Source organism: Castor canadensis, chromosome 3, assembly GCF_047511655.1.
Source record: "Castor canadensis chromosome 3, mCasCan1.hap1v2, whole genome shotgun sequence".
NCBI lineage: Eukaryota > Metazoa > Chordata > Mammalia > Rodentia > Castoridae > Castor > Castor canadensis.
Genome location: NC_133388.1, coordinates 63,713,490 through 63,726,869, shown reverse-complemented (window position 1 = coordinate 63,726,869; position 13,380 = coordinate 63,713,490). Strand labels below are relative to the sequence as shown.

At 32.0% G+C, this 13,380-nt stretch overlaps 1 protein-coding gene across 11 annotated transcripts in view; it reads left to right on the top strand.

The window, feature by feature from the left end:
- Positions 1 to 13,380, top strand: part of Lrfn5 (leucine rich repeat and fibronectin type III domain containing 5) — a 265,744-nt gene that overhangs the window by 111,994 nt on the left and 140,370 nt on the right. For 10 of the 11 annotated variants that reach the window (XR_012446175.1, XM_074068083.1, XM_074068081.1 and 7 more), the window contains one exon: positions 12,059 to 12,232. The exons of the other annotated variant lie outside the window; for it this stretch is intronic. The gene's annotated coding sequence lies outside the window, so the exon portion shown is untranslated. The remainder of the gene's footprint in view (positions 1 to 12,058; positions 12,233 to 13,380) is intronic. 11 annotated transcript variants of the gene reach the window in all.

Sequence of the window (13,380 nt, the reverse complement as noted above, 5' to 3'; positions counted from 1 at the left end):
ACTGAGTTGTATTATATAATTTTAGAAGCTCAAAGAAAAAAAAAAGTATGCCTAGAGCTTTCGTGTGAGGAATGGTGAAAGCCAGAGGCTTGTGGGTTTTGTATGCTGTATTAGAATTTCATATTTGACATATAATTTGATTTGGATTTTATAATCTTTATGGTGATAGCAAAAGAAAATTGGAGCATAGATTGTCTTGTGATAAGACTGGAGTATGGATTCCCCTGCTGAAGTTATAGGAGGTAGTGGAATGTTGATTTATGGTAACAGTGGTGAGGAGTGAGAGAAACCTGAAATGGAGATTGTTAAGCACATTGAATCAAGAGAACGTCATTGAGTAAATGAGAAAAACTTTTTTATGATTTGAGGTGTTTATTACCACTAAAATTTTGTCATAATTAAAAGTAAAGTTACTGATTCAGATTGGAAAACTGTCAATATTTTAACAACCTAATATAAAAAATGATAACTCGAAGTCAATATTAATAAGAATACATGAAGATTTTGAAACTCTCTGTACCTTTCATTTGTATGATAAAACATAATTTTTCTATGGCTCATTAAGTCTTGATGATTTGAAATAAAATTAAACATATATTGCCCTTAGATTCAAAATAAACATGTAAAAATTGTGCATAAATGATGCACAAACCAAATTGTGATCAATTTGGTTCCTACGAATTAAATTTCCATTTTTTCTTTTTGCTCACATCCTTTACAATGCTAGCAGTTCTCTTCTTTCTTGACATATGTCTTGGTTGAATTTCTTGTGCCTTAGTACTTTTTTGTATACATTGAAATGCTGGAGCTGAGTGCACAGAGACTTAGAAAAAGTCAGTGGTTCTATAGTCTGTTCTTTTACTTGCAACCAAATAGTGTCACGGCCTTTTGCAAGTAACATAATTTCTGAGCCTCAGAAATGAGAACAAATCATAACAATGCTACCTTGTTTGTAAGATTATTTTGAAGATTACTAAATAATATGTGTGAAAAAGCTCCAAAAATAGTAAATAACACATATGCAAATATTAAACTTGGATTTTATTTTATTTTGATCTTAGTTACAGCCTATGTAGAGCCATTTGACTAACGCATAAGGTCATAGTGTTGCTATCACCTGTGATAAAAGTTAAAAACATCTGTATTTAACTTTTACAGTTAGGAAGTTAAATAGGAAGTTGTACCTATATACTTATATGATTTTGCTATCAGGGTAATACTGGCTTCATAGAACAATATTATCCCTTTCCTATGTATGGAATACTTTCAGGAACACTGGTGTTGATTCTTCTTTAAAGATCTGGTAGATTTCAGCAGTAAACCCATTTAGTACTACTTTTTCTTTGTTGGGAGACTCCTTATTACTGCTTTAATCTCATGGCTTGTTATAGATATATTTAAATTATTTTATCCTCTTGGTTCAATTTGTTCAGTCAGATGTGTCTAAAACTTTCTTCTTTTTTTCTAGATTTTCCATTTTATTAGAATATATTTTTAAACAATATTTCCTAATGCTCTTTTGGTCAAACATCGAAATAAAAAATTTGAATGTATTGAAAAAATAGTTAAAAGTATATCTCCTCCAACACACGTGCAAATCCCACCTTCATTCATACATATTGGCATAAGAATGTGTTCCTTCTAGGCATGTTAAAGGAAATGAGATAAAGTTTCTCACTTATATTCAATTTTCAATATTTGTCATGTTATAATTCAGTGACAACACACACATATGTCTTTTAGGTCATCTTTTTGGAAAAGGTCTCCTCTTTCCATATAGATCCATACCTTTAGGCTGTTGGAAGGTCAGTTTGCCTTTGGAAAAAGGCCACCCTAACCTGGGTCCTTTCTGCAGATAACTCCTCAGCACAATGGCATTGGACAAGATCCTCATGGCCACTCTGCTCCAACTTCCGATCCCACACAAGATTGTCATCATTGATGCAGAAAATGGGCCAATCAGCATGCAATGAACTCAGTGTCTGCAAAGCAATTTGTACTAATAAGGGAACATTAAGTGATTATACTTCTAAAAAACAGACGCATTGAAAACTAATTCATATATCATTATTATTCACCAATTTAGAGTTTATAAAGCAGTGACTTACAGTTCAGAGTAATGCAATTATCATCACAAAAATTAGAATATTTTCAAAATGTTCCACCAGACAAACTCCTAACACCAAATAGTCATTCCTCTCATACAACCATCTACTTCTTTCTACTTTTTGTTCCCAGGCAATCACTTATCCATTTTCTGTCTATCTATTTACCTATTCTGGACACTATTTGAATATTCTCCTTATGTAACTATGATTATACATACCTGGACCAACATCTACCCATCCCCTCTAAACACCTACATTTCTGGTAACTGCTACTCTACTATAAGCTTCTTTGAGATTAACTTTTTTTAGATTTCAAATATGAGTGACATCATGCAATATTTATCTTCAATATCTTACTTATTTCAGTCAGCACAATCTTTAATAGAACCAATACAACCCTTATCTTTCATTCCGAAATAGGCTTTCTGACTTTAGTCCCCCACCACCTCCAAAAATATTATTTGAACATATCTTCCATCTATCATAAAATTTCCACTTTTTCCAACTTTTTTTCTTTCAGCTGCAATAGTTGTGATTAGCTATGCTTTCTTGGGTGTGTGTCCACAGGAATGTTTTACTAGAACTCAGAATGAAACACTGTATTCCATGTGTGGTCTTATAAAGACCAAATAAATTCAGTGCAGCTATTAAAATTGTCGTTCTGGACATGACTTTTCTATAAATGCTGAGATAAAAGCTTTGAAATTGCTGACCCTTAAATTCATAGAAATAATCCCTTTTGCTTATTTCATACAAACTACTTCTCTTACAACATCCTTCACCTGCACTTTAATAGTTAAGTTTCTGAATCTCACAGTCTTTACCTTTGGCTTTATTATATTTCATTTTGACAGTTTTGGCCCATCCATCAAACTTATGGAGACAGTTTTAAATCCTACTTTTCTGTCAGTCACAAATTCACAGATTTAATAATCACTGCTTCTGATGTCCTTTTTCCAGTCAGTGTTAAAAATGCTGAAAAAGAAAAGACCAAGGACAGCAGGGTTGCCATCTAATGAAATCATGTATCTAAAAGTGCTTTGCAAATACTATTTTGTATTCATATTTTGCCCTTTCTGTTATGTATATGCAACACTTTATAATATGACCTTATAGAGAACTGCTATGGTAAAGTTTTTATGGTTTCTTTAGCTTTCTTTCAATGACCTCTTTGTCATCAAAATAATTGCTAATTGAATCATGAGTTTCTCTTTGAGAATATTCTTCTATTTTTTTGAGTCATCTTCTCTTTTGAACATCTTCTCAAGAAATAACTACTGTGAACATTTTCAGTGTATGATTTTCTTTATTTGCACTGAAAAACATTTAATTTGTATTTCTTAAGTGTCTGTTGAATGTAGGTGGGTGCGCTAGATACTATAGAGCACACAATTATCCCTATGACGTTCTTGGACGGCAAAGAGTTTATAGGCCAATATATAACTAAGGCACATTATATCTTTAGAAAGGGACATCTTAAAGTGAAGTAGCACTCTCTTCTAAACTCTTAGTTCTTCCCTCTTGTAAATCTGTTTTTAAATGCCCTGATACCCCCCAGTGGACTTCTTTTTCTAGATATTTCCCATGCCCAGACTGCTTTTCATGACATTTGAAGTGGTTCCAAACTCCCATACTCCATGTGGTTTTTGGAATGTCTAAGACTGTTTTAAAATCTTCTTTTTTAACATGCTATGAATCTCATCTTCAATTGCTCAGCAACTGCACATGGCTTAAAGCTTCATGTTCAACCCACTGGCTTTAATACATATGGGCATAATATATATGAGCAAATTTCCCTCTCCCTCCCTCTCTATACTTATATATACAGACTAATGTGTTTCTATACATGTGTATGTATAGACAGATGTATAGAAGTATATACTTATATTAAGATATTCTCCTGTTTATGTTTATATAATGTTCTGATACACCTCACGTAGGTGCGCATATTAGAAATATATACCCTATGCACCTCATAAATATAGATACCTGTGTATATATAGATATACACAGGTATCTATATTTATATATATGTATATAAGTATAAATACGTGTATATATGTATATCTACATATGTTTATATATGTGTGTGAGTTATGTAATACTGTGAAGGAGTTCAATCATGTGATCTAGTACCAAAATACAAACACTAATTCAGTACTTTTGGTTGACTACTGAATTTAATGGTTTTTTTTGCAATTTTTCTTTGGGGCATACTTTATTCCAAATGTGGCTTGATATAAACCAAATAATTCACTGCAACCATTAAACTTGTTTCGGATTTTTCTTTTGTAATAGAGTAGTAAAATTACAGGCTAAAGTTATGTTGACTACTAAGATTCACTTTAAGGCCCATGGTATACCATTTTGTTAATGCAGTTGTGAAAAATAATACAGAGACATTCAATTTAATTTATACCTAGTTTCTTCCTAACCCCTATTTGTTATTATCAAAAGAATATGCTCATGCATTACTTATATAATGAATATTAGTAAGCAAATGGAACATACATTTTCTGTTCTGAACATCAAAAAATTGATTTGGCTTCCATAAATGTGCACATGAGTCAGAACTTTGAAGAAAGAACATATTATCATATACATCCTTTGAAGTTTGTTTGAATGTATTTTTTAAAATTCACATGTTTAGGGATGTATACTATTAAAGTATCATTATAGAATGATTTCAGATTTCATACGCAAGTGGTGGGGTTGTTGGGAAACGAAAGAAGGGAAGATGAAAGGAAGAGAGGGAGGAAGAAAATGGTGGAGTTAGAAAAAAAAAGGGAATGAATGAGGAAAGAAAAGTAAACACTGCATGGAGAGGTAAGTAAGTAAAATGAACATTGCATCAATAAAAACTAATAGTCTCTTTTAGTTGAAAAAGCTCACTATCAAGTGGTAAACTGACATGCGAATCAGTGGGACCATAATATCTCTTTTCTGACTCTGCAGGCCACAAGGGTAACATCACTTTTGTGTATCATTCTTCCCTACATTCCAAATAACAAAGTGGCCTGGCTATTTATTTTGTCAAAGTAGACTATCTGCCATCAAATGAAGGACCACCCTCTTCACCAAGGGATGAAGATGTGCAAGTCAAAAATCAACTTGCAGGGAAAAAAAAATGTTTCCATAACTTTGCATTTAAAATGAATTTCAAGAAAACTATTCATACAGTAAATTTAAATTATGAAGGGATTATAGTTTAAAGAATAATGGTTACTATTTTGGTTGTTTTTTATCCTGACCATTTGATTCATATTAGTTATATAAGTCAAAATATTTCCATTAGCCTCAGTCTTCATAGGGCTCTTAGTTTACATGTTTAAATTTATTTTGTATAAGAATTTACAGTGCTATCTGCTAAACCTAATTTTTATATTTAAAGTCAAATTTTGATGATACATTTTGTTTCTTCACTAAATGAATTATTAATTTTGTGTTGTTTGTGATGAAAAATCCATTATTTTAAACTATCTGTATGAGATTTAGTGAATGCATTAATTCCTTAAAACCAATTCAAATTAATGCAAATCCATCACCATAGCTGCCTACAAATCCAAAGATCCTTTCACCTTGGCCTGTAGCTTGCATAAGTACAACATCATTTGAAGTCACTTTCTGCAAGTTGTTAACGGGAAATTACAAATGCAGTAATAAAATTTTTAGGTCACCAAGATTTATGTTTTATTTAACTGCTGAATTCCTGCTATTAGAGGAAAGGAATGATTAGTTGTTCTCATTTTCCATGTGACATTTACATTAAAGCAGTAAATGCTCTAGTGGTGCATTAATTTATTTGTCATATGATTCCGGATGAGTGTTACTATTTGTAAACATTCATCTATAGCAAAGCATATGGTACTACACTTTTATCCAGCAACACAAATGCATTTCCATGTTCAATCAGTATCTCTAATTTCATGTTTGAAGTAGGTTTATCAGTGTGAGTGCTTAGCAAGCAGGTCTTACTAATAGCTGTTATATGGATTTATCTGAATATTTATGATTTGAGAAAATAATTAATATGAAATAATTTCCAATTATATGCCATGCATTTGGTTCAAACTATTGTTGTTATTTGTCTCAATATAATAGCACTTATATTATAACCTCTTATCTGTCTCCAGATAAGACAATGGGTATATTGTGTGAAACATTACATCATTTTATGATTATTAAATAAGTAATTGGACTTCAGTGAAAGCATGTAAGTTAGTTATTGATTTTTCAGAATAGCTGGCCTTCTGTATCATCTAGATCAAACATCTAGATAATTAAATGCTTAATTTTTAACCACTTTCAATACAAAGTAAATATAACTAAAGATTAATGTAGCACAACTCCCTCCATGATACTTATAAGATAAGGCAAAGATAACATTTGATGGTTCATAGTTGTTCAAATTTTGTGGGTGTTCAAAATGAGGGGATATTTATACTTGTACCACAGTTTTTCTCATATAGTTTAAGAATTTCCTTAGTTTTCAATGTGTTAACACTTAGGATAGCTCTTGCGAGGACATTCAGAAGGAGATAAATCTGTTACGTGCCATGAGTGGTACTTACACATACATTTTGTCTTGAATTTTTTTCTAATGTTTTTAATCCTAAGGACAAAAATTACATAACAACTATGATTCCAGATGAGATCTATATCTTTAAAACTCTGCCTTTGCTGATAGGACTCATTATTCTATATTTTTAGACCACTGTAGAGAACTTAGTAAAGATGTTACAGAGGGTCAGAAAGTACCATTGAGTGCTAGAAGAAGTGGAAATTTTCACTAATAACTAATACCTTCCAAAATTTTTCCCCATGTGCTCTAACTTATTCCAGAATTTAGCATTTGCATTTAAGATAATTGTTAGAGGGAGAACCATTTTTCTTGGAAACAGATGTGCATAACATTTGCCAGAATTTCTAAGACTGGAAGATGGTCACAGTTTGGGATTAAATAGCTTGCCACAATTTAATTTCAACACACTATCAAGAAGATAGTGTGTGAAATTTGTAGAGTGCTAATCACAGATATGTTATTTCCTACCTTCTACATGGCAAATACCCACATACATTGACTCTAATACAGAATCTGTTTGTGAGTCAGCTTTTCATTGTTACAGTGAAATACCTGAAGAATGGAACTTAATAATAAAGAGAAATAGTTTAGTTTACATTTCTGAAAGTTCTTTTAAAGCTCTGAAACTTCTTTTTTGTTTTTGTTCATTTATTCACATGTGCATACATTGTTTTAGGTCATTTCTCCACCCTGGCCCTCTCTCCCCACCTCAGTTTCAAGCAGGTCCCGTTCTGGTTCTGCCCTTATCACTGATTTTGTTGAAGAAAAGACATAAGCATAATAAAAAAGACAAAGCGTTTTTGTAGTTGAGTTAAGGGTAGCTATACAGAAAGATTCTTAGTATTGCTTTCAAGTACCCATGAGTTATGACCCATGTTGATTCAACTCTAACTGATCTTTACTTTGGTTCCTGATCACCTTCTCATGATAACTTCTGTCACCTTAAGGTTTCTGTATTAGTTCCTCTGGAGTGGGGACATCAAATGCTTTATGTTTTGGGTTTTCTACCTATTCCTATATCTCTCGTATGTGCTCTCCCCTTGTCTTGTGATCCAAGTCCAACCACATTGCTGCATTTGCCCTAGATCTAAAGTCCACATATGAAAGAGAACATATGATTTTTGGTCTTCTGAGCCTGGCTAACCTCGCTCAGAATTGATGGTGTCCAGTTCCATCCATTTATCTGCAAATGATAAGATTTCATTTTTCTTCATGGTGGTACTTGCACACAATGAAACTTCTTTTAAAAAGGAATATCTTTTTAAAAGTAAAAATCTCCTCTTCTTCTAGCACTCAATGAAACTTTCTGACCATCTATAACATCGTTACTAAGTGCTCTCCAGTGCTCTAAACATATAGATTAATGAGTTCCATCAGCAAAGGCAGAGATTTAAAGTCATAGATCAAGTTTAAAATCAAACTTGATGTTATTTTTTTCCTTAGAATTAAAAATATTAGACAAAATTATTTCAAGATAAAATATATGCATAAATACCACTCATGGCATGTAATATTGAGTTCTACCATAGTTTTGGATTTCTGGTGCATGCTAGATGGCAATGGTAGAAATGTGTGTCAGAGTGAGCAGTCATCACACCTTAATCACTCAGGAGGGGGAGGGGCAGTCAGGGCCCATTAGCATGCCCCCAGTGATCCAAAGGTCTCCTAGCAGGCCTCTGTTTTCCCACCCTTTCCTTTAGTTTTATTTTCTGTGACATGAAAAATAATTCATAATAAAACATCTATATAAATTACATGATAGTCTATGAATATAATAAAAATGTACATACAAGAAATTCCCCAAGAATTCATATTTTTCTATATTATTTTCTGTGTTTCTATTGTGAAGAATGCACTTGATGCTTAAATTAGCTTATTTGGTGTTCTTTTTTTTATAAAAATTTTATTAGCATGCATTAATTGTACAGAGGTTTTTCAGTGTTACATTTACACATGTCTACAGTGTTGCTTGGTTAGATTCATCCCCTCCATCATCTCCCTCTTTCCCTTCTCCATTACTTAAAATAATCTCAACAAGTTTCATTGTCCTATTTTCTTACAAGTATATCCACTGATCTTTTTCTTCCTATTTCACCATCTCCATTTATCCTCCCCTCCCACTAGTATGAACCCTCTAACAGGACTGGTTTTTCATTTCAGTCTTTCATTTTTCAAGTATGTATTCCTTCTTCAAAGAGGTTCCACCATGGTGTTTCTCCCATGAATATATTATATTATTACTTCTCACTTACTCTTTCCCCCATGCCCTATTAATCAACAGCTTTCACTGTGTTTTGTTGTGTCAACATCCCACACAGATGAAATGTATTTCAATATTATTCATTTTAGTCATTCTGTTTTCCTCTCCTCTCTCCCTAGTCCCTCACAGCCCCATTACAGACATATTATATAGCCAAGTATCTATAGTATATATATGTATATACACATATACATACATGATCATGTTTGTACTTGTGTATACCTTTGTCTTTTGGATCTATTCTACATGTATTAGAGAAAACATGTGGCCTTTGCCTTTCTGAACCTGGGTTACTTTGCTTAACATTATGATCTCCAATTTCATCCACTTTCCTGAAAATAACATAATTTCATTTTTGTTTATGGCTGAATAACATTCCATTGGGCATATATACCCCATTTTCTTAATCTAGTGATTCATTGGAGGGCCCCTGGGCTGTTTTCATAGCGTGACTACTGTGAATTATGCTATAGTAAACATTGGGGTACAGTGTCTATATTGTATCCTCACATTCTTTCAGATACATGTTCATGAATGGTATTACTGAATCATATGGTAGGTCTATTTCAGTTTTTTCAGGAACTTCAGAATAGCTTTCCACAGTGTCTGTACTAACTTACATTCCCATCAACAGCGTATGAGGGTTCTTTTTCCTGGCACTCTTAGTAACTTTTTTTGTTGTTTGTGTTATTGATGATAGCCATTCTGACTGGAGTGAGGCGAAACCTTCATGTCTTTTTGATTTACATTTTCTTTATGGAAGCCACACTTTTTAAAGGTCCACAGCCTGCCCCAATAGCAGTATCCTGGATACCAAGCCTATAACATATACACCTTTGGGGAAGACTCACCCAAACCATAGCAACATCTTACAATGGTTTTCTGAAATCTTTACTTACATCAATATGTATAAGACATTTTGTGGAGGAGGTAGTCCTAGGTGAGAGTCTTGGTTTTGCCAATTACTAGCTATATGACTTTTCCCAAGGTTAGTTAATTTGTTTATAGCAGTAATATAGGAACATGCATGCATTTACCATATCCTATTCTTGGGAGAGTTCTTGGAAAAAATGAGATGATGTGTGTTTTATGACATCTTACACATATTAAGTTCTTAATATAATGTATTAAAATTGGAAAATGCACTTCTCATTAATAAATAACATAAACATACACAAAAAGAACTCCTTCTAAAGAAATTGAATTTAAGTGGGAGTTATAGTAGTTACTGCATAACCCATGCTAAAATGAAGACAAGGAAATGCTGTTGGTCATCAAAACTTCTTTTGGGTGGATGATAATATTCTGAAGAATTTATATTTTGATTCCAGAATTCGATAATATAATACATAATTGCATAATTCAAATTTTATTTTTCTTTATACTGTGTTTGCTACAAATGAGTGACCATGATCAGAGCTCTAGAAACAATGACATTTTTTGGTGTAAACATTTTAGTACTATGAATTTATTATACACACATGAAATACATGCATATAGAGAGTAGTTATATCATTTTTACAATAATAAATCCCCCAAACTTGCATATTTTTCAGTTGTGACATTATATGAACAGATTATGTATATGGTATATTTATACTGGGTGATAGAATGGAATGATATCTAAGACATATTTAGTGAAGGGAACAGAGCAAAATATGACACAGCACCCTTATATATGCATAAAAATCTGCACATGCACAAACACTTATTTATGCTTGAAATACTTCTGAAAGAATGTTCTTAAATGTGAAATTGCTTTTCTCTGAGGAGGATATCTTGCTCTGGAGGGAGATTTACTTTTCAAGTTTTGCATTTTAATCATACATATATGAATATAAAAATTAGTTAAAATATTCATGGCAAAAAATAAATGAAAAGACAAACAATAGCTGTATTAGGATGGGTTGCATAGGATTGATTTCTATTGATTGTGTGTTTGTATTTGTGCTAGAATATTCTAGATAACCTATACAAATATCTTTCATAATATATATAAAGTTTAAAGAGATAGCATTGTAGAAAAAAATCATAGAAATAATTGAAATATATAGACTTCAACTTACTACCATTCAACTTTTAGTATTTATGAGAATTTCAGTATAAAAATAGACAACATCTTAACTTTTCTTTATAAATTTCTAGTTATTGGGTATCTATCTTAAGACAATGAAATCACTTCTTAAATTTGTATTTATAAGATCATTCATATATCTTTATAAAAATAGACAGCAGAAACAATAAAATGAACCCAAATCATTATTGTATTACCTGATATTTTTTATTTTTATGCTTTGGAAATATAAGTCACTTTAGCTTTGGCAGCTAAAATGTCACAGTTAAAGTAAAATTACAAATCACTTTGTCATTTCAAGAAGTTTTTAAAAATTCTGCATTAAAAATGTCATGAGTTGACTATCAATTAGTAGTATTTTATAGATCTTAGGGTAAAGAAAACTAAATATTGTGTCCTATAAAACCAGGTCAATTATTTTTCAGACTGACATGGAAACTTTAGAAGTAGAAATCAGGAGTAGATGTCAGGAACCTTCAGACATCAGGTTAACATACTAATTTTAATTTTAAATTTAATGAATTGGCATGACTATCTGTTTATTTTCTCTATAGTTAATTGTTGATATAGATGTACTTTACTGAAGGAAATACAGGCAACACAACTTAAGACTGTTAGCTCTATGAGGGCTCAGTTTTCGCACATTCACTCACTACTATATTCCCATTGTCATTTGTGTGCCTGGTATATAGTCGATCATGTTCAAAATATTTTGACTGATGCAATCTTTTAACTGTTGAATTAATTTAAATATTTAGAAAACTAGGTAGCTAATGATCAGTTAAATGACCTTCGGTTTTGAGATAAGAAAATTCCTTTCTAAAATGAAAAGCAGAATGTTGACTTTTTTTTTTTGAATGATAGCATATTGCACATTACACCGAAAAAGTGTTTTATGAAGATATATTTGAATTCTAGTCACTAAAAGTCCTAATATGGTTTGAGATCGATCGTGCAACTAACAATATTTTTTCAAGGTACTTCCTAAGCATTTTTTGATGTTTATTTTTGTTGTGTTCTTGCCTCCTTTAAAGAGTCCTTGTAACCCTTTAGCCAAGTGCTGAGAAGATATGTAGTAGCTGACCACCCTTCCTCTGACACATCCTCAGAACCAGCTTTGGAGATGCTTTCATCCTGTCCGCCTTCTGCAGCAGCCGGGCAGAGCGCTGACTCCTTCACAGCAGTGAGGAACTCTTCAGGCTCCAGACGTAAGTTGATGGCATTAAGTTGATCATTGCCAGTAAGTTTTAAAACACTCATGAGAGGCCAACTAGAAATCTTGCAAATTAATATAAAAATTAAAATCAGAGTTATTAATCACTGATTTTTTTTCCTATTTTTCTTTTTGAGTCCTATTTTCCTGGATATATAAAATCTACCAATTTTGTGTTGACAACCTATATATATCCTTATGGAAGTTTTGGATACATTTTTTTCAGAATTGTTTTTAGCTTTTTTTACAATTTACATTTGCATCCTTGATGCATAGACAGGGAAAGATTAAAATAACAATTATGTGAATAAGAAAAGAGATTCAGAATGGCCAAATATTGCACTGAATTTGCTTGGTTATGAAAATAGAATAAAATCCTTGATCTTTTGATTTTTAAAAAATTGAATGGTCTTTCAATGACTTTGATGCCCAGTGCTATATGGAGAATTGTGGGCTGATGCTACCAACAGCATTTTTGATTGGTTGGTTTACTGAATGACATGGTCACTGTTTCATTCAGAGTTTATGGCAGCCTATAAATATACATGCTGCAAAATTAATGGGAAATCGTATGTGAGAAAATGAATTGAAATCAGAGGATTAGAAGATTCCTCAAAATGTATGATGTAATGCTCAACCCTAAAACAAATTCTTATGAATAGAATTTTCTCTGACTTTTTCATAACTTAGGAAAATGTTCTAGTTCTGAGATTATTTATGTTTATAAGATTTGAGGAGCATCTATGCAATACAATGAAGCAAAAAGGAAAAGGAAACTGTATTTTAAAATAAAAACTATCACTTAGAAAACAACCTAATTGTCTATGTAGCAGATCCTATAAAATCTACAAAAAACCAAAGAATAAATTAAACAAAATGCAAAAAAACTCCAAAGACTTGGAAAATAAAGATGTCTCATGAAAAGGTTGGTCTTTCCCAGTCCATACTTTGGTCTATTAATATTTTGCCATATTTTAGCTTGTTCTGTTTAAATTTCTTTCTTTTTTTCTCTTTTCCCAAATACTTGGTATAGGCTTCTCTTATTCCGCTTAGGTATGTATTGGTATCAAAATGTCACCACACAGAAATGACAATAAATGTATCTTCACAAAGAGCAAAGTTTGATGTAATTTTGATTAACTA